We start from the raw sequence: 9,701 nt of genomic DNA on the forward strand, positions 1-9,701 counted from the left end.
AGGTGTATTTTAACTTTTAACAAAACATGGGGTGCAATGCGTTCCTTTTTAGATAAATATTGGCTAATATTGAAGTCTGACTCAGCATTGTCCACTAGGGTATGTCATGCACATGCATATTCTATTTTCAATTCAGTGTGTCACTTTTCTTATGTATTGACTAATTCTGAGTTGATTGGGTGCAAAAAAAAATTTGGGGAAGCAATTTTTGCTACCGGGAAAACACATTTAACTTAAAATTTGTTTTTATTCCTAAAAATCGACTATTTTCATAATAAAATTTGCTATTATTGGTGATTATTCCTGTGCGTTTTTAGCTTTCAGATAAGCAAGAGTGCTAGCAAGCTTCTCGGATTGTCTTTATAATTATTCAGTGCCACAATGGCATCTTGCGTTGTTGCACAGTAGGAAGCTTACTTGTGGCATGAGGGGCATGCTGCTCTATATTAGCAAGCATGATCTTGGACCTGAGGATATGGATGTCTTGAAGCTGCTTGCAAGCTGGGTAACACAAGTTTACCTTCCCATGTTCTATGAGATTAAGTTGAAACATGAGAGTAAGTATGGACCTTGGCATCTAATAAAGTTATTTAGACTTTGGCAGAAACAAGATGTGAGGGTCAAGGATGCCTCAAAGCCCTACCTAAAAATCGGATCCTGGTGGGCTCATCCTGAGAATGTACTCATCACTCTTCTCTGTTCTGATGATACAAGACAGAGAGTGTTTGCAGTTGACACAATAATGGCAGTCAGGGCTGGAAGTGAACAAGGTTACACTGCAGTCCGGTCTTTTACAGTTCCTGAAACTGTAAACCTCGATGCTTGCAACCTCAAAGCTCTCATTGATTGGGAGGCAGAGACCATCACTAAATCAGTTTTCACAGCAAGTTGGCCCAACTTGATGCATTGAAAGTTGCCCCCCTAGACCTTCCTCCATATTCACTACATACTCAAAGCTGTTAGAGAGCAGTCCAATTGGTTCCAGAGGCAGCTGAATCAGTATGTGGTTGGGCCAAGAAAGATGGCTTTATACAAACACAGTTGCGTAATCGGGAAGTGATGCCTTCTTTGAAAACAAAGAAGGACTTTCTGAAAGTGATCCAAGCTTAAATAATAACTAATAACTATATCACTGGCTGTCTGGAGTTTTGGTTTTGTGCACTAAAACAGAATGTGGATAGACTTTTTTGCAGTTCAGTCATTATTTGTATGCACAATGTTTTACCACCTGTTTGTTCTTATGTTCAAATTATCGTAATTTACGGGCGTTTTATTACTAGCAGTGACTAAAGTAAGTTTTATTTTACTTCCATCTTGCATTTTAATTATTAAATACATGTTATTAATTGATACTAAATGTCTCTAAACTGTCCATAAAAGGCAAGCGTAATATGATTAACATGAACATTATCGAGTAATTTTAATTACCATTTTACAATAGGTAAACCTCAATATTTTACAAAAATAATACCAGAACTGGGTTCTCCATATCCAAATACATTAGGTTCCTAATGTGCAAGCTGATGCATGAAAAATTACGATTTTCACTGACACCTGACATCAGAGGTGTAACTTGAAGCTTCTGGGCCTCAATGCAAAACCTGTAACAGGGCCCCCAACTGTAATGCTTCATTCATAGTACTGGGTTCCCTATATGGAGAGGAGAGGCCTTATGGGCCCCCTGAGGCTCCTGGGCCTGGGTGCAACCGCATCCCCTGCACTCTCTATAGTTACGCCTCTGCCTGACATACCCTATTGTCCACTGCACTTTCTGATAGACCAGTGATGACAACAAGACAGAGTCATAAACTTAGTGATATACTCGATAAGAGCCGTTATGTACCCCGATTGAGAAATGCATTCACCTTTAATCCACCTCGTATTCAACAACATTGTCATTGTTATTATTGCTATTTTCAGATATATTAATACATACAATTATTATTATTTTTGTGCCCCACATTTTTGCACTTTGTGCATCTTAATGGACTTTTCATCCTCATACCTTTCATTTCACTCATTGCAGTTATTGTTTCGCAGCATCTTCCTAGATTTATTTCTTTTTATTCACTTTTTTATTATTTTGTATTGTTATTATATACATTTCATTCTTTAATTGGCAATGATTCGCCAAATATTTCCTGTTTGACAGAGCACATGCGCTGAACCATTTTGGTCTGCACCTGTTCCGACCACCACCTGGCTCCATTAATGGATACTTTTTCAGTATGTGGTTTTGACTTGACTTGCACTTAGCTCACTTTACTTATGTGCAGTATTTTTCACTTATGTTTGTGCTTTAATAGTCAAATATTTCAAAGCAGTCTGGGGTTTCAGGATGTGCTGTTCAAGCTCTTTTGAAAAAGTACAAAGAAACAGACAATGTTAGGGGTTGCAGACACAGTGATCGGCTAAGGAAACTGAGCGCAGCAGATGAAAGACATATCATGCTTGCTTCCCTTCGAAATTGGAAACTGTCTAGCAGTGCCATCAGCTCAGAACTGGCAGAAACCAGTGGGATCCAGGTACTCCCATCTACTGTTCAGAGAAGTCTGACCAGAAATGGTCTTACAGGAAAAATTGTGTCAAAAAAGTCATACCTTCAATGTAGAAACAAGGCCAAGCGACTCAACCATGCATAAAACCATAAGAATTTAGGTGCAGACAAATGGCAGCAAGTGCTCTGGACTTATGAGCAAACATTTGAAATAATGAACTATAACAGAAGGCAGTTTGCTGAAAGGCGGGAGAGCGCTAGGATGAGTGTCTGCAGACAACAGTAAAACATGGTGGAGGATCCTTGCAACTTTGGGGCTCCATTTCAGCAAATGGAGATCAGGATTTGGTCAGGATTAATGGTGTCCTCAATGCTGAGAAATACAGGCAGATATTGATCTATCATGCTGTACCATCAGGGAGGCCGTCTGATTGGTTCCAAATGTATTCTACAGCAGGACAACAGCTCCAAACATCCAGCCAATGTCATTAAGAACTATCTTGAGTGTAAAGAAGAACAAGGAGTCCTGGAAGTGATGATATTGCCCCACAGAGCCCTGATCTCAACATCATCCAGTCTGTCTGGGATTACATGAAGAGACAGAAGGATTGGAGAGAAGAAGATCTGAGGTTAGTTCTCCAAGGTGTTTGAAAAAAGCTTCTTGATGAGTTCCTTCAAAAACTCTGTACAAGTGTACCTAGAAGAACTGATGTTGTTTTGAAGGCAAAATTTTATGTCACCAAATATTGATGTTCATTCACTTTGCAGTTTGTTAATCGACAAAAATAAACTATTAACATTTCTATTTTTGGAAGGATTCATTACTTAGCAGCATTTTTTTCCACATCTACATAAAACTTTTACCCAGAAATATATGCCTGCATTGCTTCATACAGGTATTCTTCTGTGAGATTGTGAGGCCCTAACACACCCCATGTAGGGTATTTAAGGAGTATTCCTATCTCTTACAATTATGATATAGCAATAGGATATACCATAAATATCTGATTGATGTGGGTCACACCTCTAGGATCCACACCTATTGCCAGAGCAGGGGTCTCTTGACACTATCCCCACTCACCGCCATGGCCACCAGTGACCAAGATTACAAAATAGCCAAATTAGCTCTTCAATGCTGTTTCCATAAATATATCAGAAGTGAATGAGAACACAACGTACTGTACGGGCTGAAATTACTGGCTGATATAAGAATACCCTTTTAAAGGCTAAATTACAAGGACACAGTGACACAGACAGATTGTACTGTACGGTGGAACAATGTTATGTTCATCTGTTTAACTTGATTATGGCCGCCAATTAAGTTTTTATTGAACAAATTAATATTTCCAGCGTAACTAAGACGCATCTGCTTCTGGCATTCAAAAGAGCTATAGCTTACCTTTCAGCAAAACTATATACAAAGACAAATGTCCAATGTAAGGGCATACAGCCAAAACTATTATATACTAGTTCAAGAGAGTCGTTGGAAGGGTCCTCACAAGAGGAAGCTGTTTTATGAAAGTATGGTATTATAAAGTAGAGTCAATTAGCTTTTAGCATTCCCTTAACTAAAGGGTTAATTGGTCTCACTCAGTGTGCTTTTACATGGGACGACCTGTTGGGTGCAAGATGCCTGACAGTTCTTCCCAGTGATAATTATTCCTTTGCCTTTGCACAGGAATGATTATCACTAGTGAATGGAGGTGGAGCATGACGAGGATCGATCTGACCCATCCGCCACCATTCACAGTAAGCAGGCAGTTTACACGGACCGATTCATTATTAGGTTTTCTGTATGTGAAAGTTGAACAGCGAATGAGAAGTGAATGACTTCTTGTTCACTGTTCAGTTGTGGCATGCATTTACATTGAACGAATCATTCAGATTTTTGCTGGATTGCGGGAATCCGAACGATTATTGGTCCAAGAAAAAGCACTTTTAGTTGAACATTGTTGACATTCCTTAACCCCTTAAAGACCAAGCGTGGTAAATATATGGTGCTTTGTCCTGTGCCTTAATCCCCGCCAATAGCAGAAGTACGGCGCGGGATTAAAGCCTCTTCCTTTGCAATTAAGCAGGAGCAGGTCGGGTTCTTGGCTGTCAATCACAGCCAAGGACCAAGAGGAGAAGCAGCAATTTTTTAACTGCCTTCTCCTTTCCTGGGCTGTAGAACTCAATGAGTGATGTGTACTAAAACGTGAAAGTGGAAGCATTACTTCCACTATGTGACTCAGCGATCATAGGACCCCCTGGTGTTCCTTGTTAGAGTACAGCTGCAGGGTCCTAGCAGACTCTGATCAGTTCTGCTAGTGACTATCGCCACTAGAGGGGACTGTTTTCCCCTGTAACTGGGGCTCCTATGGATGCCTCAGTTATGCTGGGGGTTAAGTCTGAAATTAAAAATAAACACAATGTGAATATCCCCTAGAGGTCTTATATGATGTCATGAGGGATATAGATGGGATAAAATAATTAGTTACAAAAATAATTTAAAAAAAATACAGAATAATATAAAATATATAAACAGAAAAAAGAAATGATCCATCACCGTATGCGCCCTATAATCCAAAACTATACATATTATATATCAAAACGGCCAGAACAAAATGCGGAACCATTCCCGTACTTTTTTTTAGCGTTAATAAACTAATTAAAAAAATACAACTATAAATTTAAAAAACTTTTTTTTAGCTTTTTACCCCCAATAAACCTAAAAAAAACTGAAAAAAATCCAGTGAAAAAGATATTAAAAAATAGCCCTATATGTAACCGGAAAAAAAAAACGCAGCAAAAATAATTTTGGTAGTTGAAGGCAGTAAAACTACCACATTGGTGAAATCCCTAAAAATGTCTGGCCCTTAAGGACCAGAAAAGCCTCGTCCTTAAACGGGTTCTGTCATTAGAAAAAAAAAAAAAATACGCACCTATCCCTTCCCAGGCAGCTGTCTTACCACATCTTCTCCACACCGATCTTCTCCTGGCTCCTCCAGTCCACAGAGTCACCTTACCTCCAGCCAGCTGGATTCTCTTCTTCCTGTTTTAGAGTTTTCATTCTCTGCATTCTCCTTCCGGCTGGTCAGTGTAGGTTACGTCACTAATGATGCAGGGTTCACTGCTTAGCAGGGAATGCTGAGCTATCGCCGAGACTGTACATGTGCGCTGTCTCGCCACCAATGTTCATATACTATTGCTGTGAGACAGCATGCATACGGAGTCTCGGCAATAGATTGGCATTCTCTGCTAGGCATTCTCTACACTTCATCACCGGAAGAAGAGGATCCGGCCGGCTGGAGGTGAGGTGACCCGGGGGACTGGAGGAGCCAGGAGAAGATCTTCGAGGAGAAGATGCAGTAAGAAGGCTGCCTAATGACAGAACCCCTTTAAGGGATTAAAAATGAGACTTCTGCAGTGACTCTCTGATAGATAAGAGCAAGCCTTTTAACTTACAAGTAATGAGAGAATGGCTATAAATCTTCTTATTGGATATATCTGTAGAATTAGCATTTATTGTCATCTATGGTTTCTAGGTTTGCTTCAGATAAGGCAAGGGTGGAATCTACTATGAAATAGTGTTGGTGAAGTCTGCTCCCAACTTCTGGAGTTGATAAAAATCAATGATGACCTCCCCTTTTCCCCCAGATTGCTTGCCACGTACCATGAATGCTAACCATAGTATTGTTTTGCTTTTTCATATCTTGCTGATATCCTATTTCGTATCTAGTCCATATCTACTTGTGTATCCTATTTGTATCCTTTCATTTTAAATGTCTCTTTTGATTATCTCTTTTTTGATATCTTGGATGCCTTTTATCCCTATTACACTTTTTATTACTTTAAGTAAACTTTATTAATATTTAGCCTGTGTATATGAACCCATTTATTCTCACTGTGGAACTTTCAATAAGACAAACAGTCAATAGCGAATTTCTCAGCATCTGAGAACCTCACAGGTATGATATGAAAAGAAGGAGTATGGACAGACTAGTGCCAGTTCCAAGCACACCTGGCCATACACTTTATTAGGAAAAAGTGAGTAAACAACTTTTTTGCCCATCTAGAAGAGGGTTGCGTAGAGAGGGTTCCATTGTGATTCTATTGCCAAAGGGCGAACATACACTTGAAGCTAGATGTAGCTTCCACCCCCCTCATTATCAGGAGGCAGTGTGAGTGGGTGTTTTATCAGTGCCTGCACAGGTGTTATTGGCTCCTCCATTTGGTAGTCAGCGACCTGCATGGTGAGAGGAGGATGCATCTATATGCACTCCTCAGTCAGTAAGTAACGGCCATTTTCTGTGATTGTTTTTAATTCTTGATTTCCCCTTCTGTGATGCATAGATGTAGGGTATGGCATAGCTTGATTGCTGCAAGGATGCACTTTCTTTTTCTTCTTGCCAGCACAAAGTAGCTCAGTTTTGAGAGGAACAGCAGGGGTATTAAAGAGAAACTTTCTAGAGATTTGGCCAGCCTTTTATATGGGGTTGGCAGGCAGCAGATCCTTGCTATGGGTCTTCAGATTAAAGATGAGCTGGCACAGAGTGGAGGGCAGAGAAGGGTTATAGAGCTTTTGGCAGTGCCCATGCCACACTATTGCCTATCCCCTACTGCTATGAAACCTAGTATAGGATAAAATAAAATGAGCAAAATAAAATGCACAGCTGTGAAACAAACTTCCTGGATAGGTATAAACTCTAGAACTTTCTCTCATGACATTATGTTGTAAGCCAAGTTCTATACAAAAGAATATGAACTTATCCAATATAATGCATCGAGTCTTTTGTGCCAGGATCTTTCCATATCATTGCCAGGTAAAGTAAAGTTTATCTATGCATTTTCATCCTGGATGTAAATATTTCTTTACAAAATGTCAACTTCTACATTCATAATTTCTGATGGTTCAGTCTGAGTACCTGCATGAAAGCTGCATCAGCAGAAATTACTTTTAAAATATGATTTTGCCAAGTCTGGCGTGCATTACTAATCTAAATTAACAAGCATTTACCTTCGGAAATCCATTGCTGGACATACATCAAGTAAACTAAATAGGAATTAAGGATATTATTTAGAGATTGAATTTTGCGGTTCTGTCTCTCCAAAGAGTATTTTAAGAAAATGACAGTGTCAGTATATGCTTGGCATGATTTATGGTCGTCACTGGTGACTGGCATCAAGAGAGGACGTGATGTTCACTTTGAAAGATCAAGGCAACTTTCAAAGTCTCTCGTTTAGGAATGATTGTTTGGTTGTTGATTTTTATGCACTTAAACTGAAATCAAAATAGTGTTCCAATAATATCTAAATGCCCCATCCTGGAATTGGCCGCCTAGCTGCTTGTTGTCCTTTCTTCTCCAACCCCCTCTCCATTTCCCCCTCAAACGTTTAGTAATATTGCTGTAGCTGTTGAGAGTGGGAGCCCTGTGCAGTTTCACACAAGTTATGGATAAAAGTTGGGTAAGCCCCCGTTCCTTCCTGCCTATCGCTGCCACTTATGAGAGGTAGAATCCATTTAGTTAGAATGGATCAGTCAGTGTAGGCAATTCTCTGTGAGGTAATGCTCCATTCACCTCTATGTCGAAGCACAAAATAGCCCAACATTGTTTGGAAAATTTCCATATCAGCCCCTGTAACACAATAATCCTCATCCTCCTCACATCTCACCTAGTCTGCTCTTCTCCCCTCTTCTTCCATCTCCCCTTTTTTTTCACAATCTGGAGGTGGAATACTTTATTAATTGAGGGATTGAAACCGCTCAAGAGAGAACACCAAGTAAATTAAACAAATTTTAAGATTAATAATCTGTTACAACACACATTAACTAGGGTGGAGTTTGAAGTACGCTCTAGGGGACTGGGCTTTATACCAGCAAACAAATTTAACCTTTTCCAATCCAATGTCTGACGTCTAAAGACATTATGATTTAAGGCTGTACAGCTCCGATGTTAAAAGACATTCGTTGGGGTTCTCTTACTGTATATTGCCAGCCTCTCTGCTGTCGGAGCCTATCCAAAATGTCACCTCATGCAGTACTGGCTTTAGCCAGCATATAGCGCTGTTGTATTACTGCAGAAAAAGAGTAAGCCCCCTAGAAAAACCTGGATACTAATTGGATTGGAAAGGGTTAAGGCTTTTACCTGGATTAACCCCTTTAGTGCACGCCCAGAAAATCTCCAGGGCTTGCTGCACTCACTATGCAGTTAAACCCCTGGAAGATTTCCATGGACAGCTCTAGTGCTGACATGTGCAGAGCACTGAGCTATCATCTGAAATCTTCCAGGGGGTTTTATTGCATTGTTGACTCATTTAAAAAGCCTGCCCCGTGAGGCATGACATGGTAATAATAAACCTGCCACTAAAGGGGTTAAGGATCTTAATTTGTTTTTCAGACATCTTATGTGGCATAAATCCATCAACCTTCAACTGTGTATGTGATTTATTTGTTACACTTCCGTGAATGTGAGGTTTCACATTCTATTATATATTGTGTTTGACTTTTTTTGCAATATTGAACTGGATGTTTACAATACCTTGTTTTTTTAACCCCTTAGTGACCACCCCATAGTGTTTTTACATCCTGGTTTGCTGGGCTTTAATTCCTAGGGCTGTAAAGACACGTTTCCTCTTGGGATTAAAGCCCTGCAGGCTGTGGACGTAACAGGTCTATGCTGACAGCTGACGGAGGTCACGAGATTGCCAGTATCCACCAGATACCAGCAATCGCATTTAAATCAATACAAGCTTTTAAAAAGTTAAAGTTTCAACTCCCCTCACGCATCTGATCACCCCCGTCCTCCGGCGTTCTGGTCGTCCAGGACCTTATGCCGGCATCTGCGCATGCACGCCAGACGTCATTACATCATGCACATGTGCAGAGGGCTGGGAGGTTTGGGAAATTTTAAAACTCCCTGCTCCCGGCTAGTATGAGTAGCTGAGAGAAAGGAGCTGTCATGGAGAATTGCTGTATGTGGTTCCCGGTCACATGATCGACGTTTTTCCAGTTGATAACAGCGATCATGTAAAAGTTTCACGGGGTCCCAGGTCATGTGATTGCCGTTAGCCAATGGATAATGGTAATCACAAAAAGTAAAAAAAGTAAAAATTTCACCTCCCGTCACAGATTCAAACTATGAAGGGAGGTGAAATTTCTTACATAAGGCCTCCAGTAATGTCCCCCGATTGGATCCTTATCCACTGTCCTTTTCCCAGCTTT

This window comes from Eleutherodactylus coqui, chromosome 6, assembly GCF_035609145.1.
Source record: "Eleutherodactylus coqui strain aEleCoq1 chromosome 6, aEleCoq1.hap1, whole genome shotgun sequence".
NCBI lineage: Eukaryota > Metazoa > Chordata > Amphibia > Anura > Eleutherodactylidae > Eleutherodactylus > Eleutherodactylus coqui.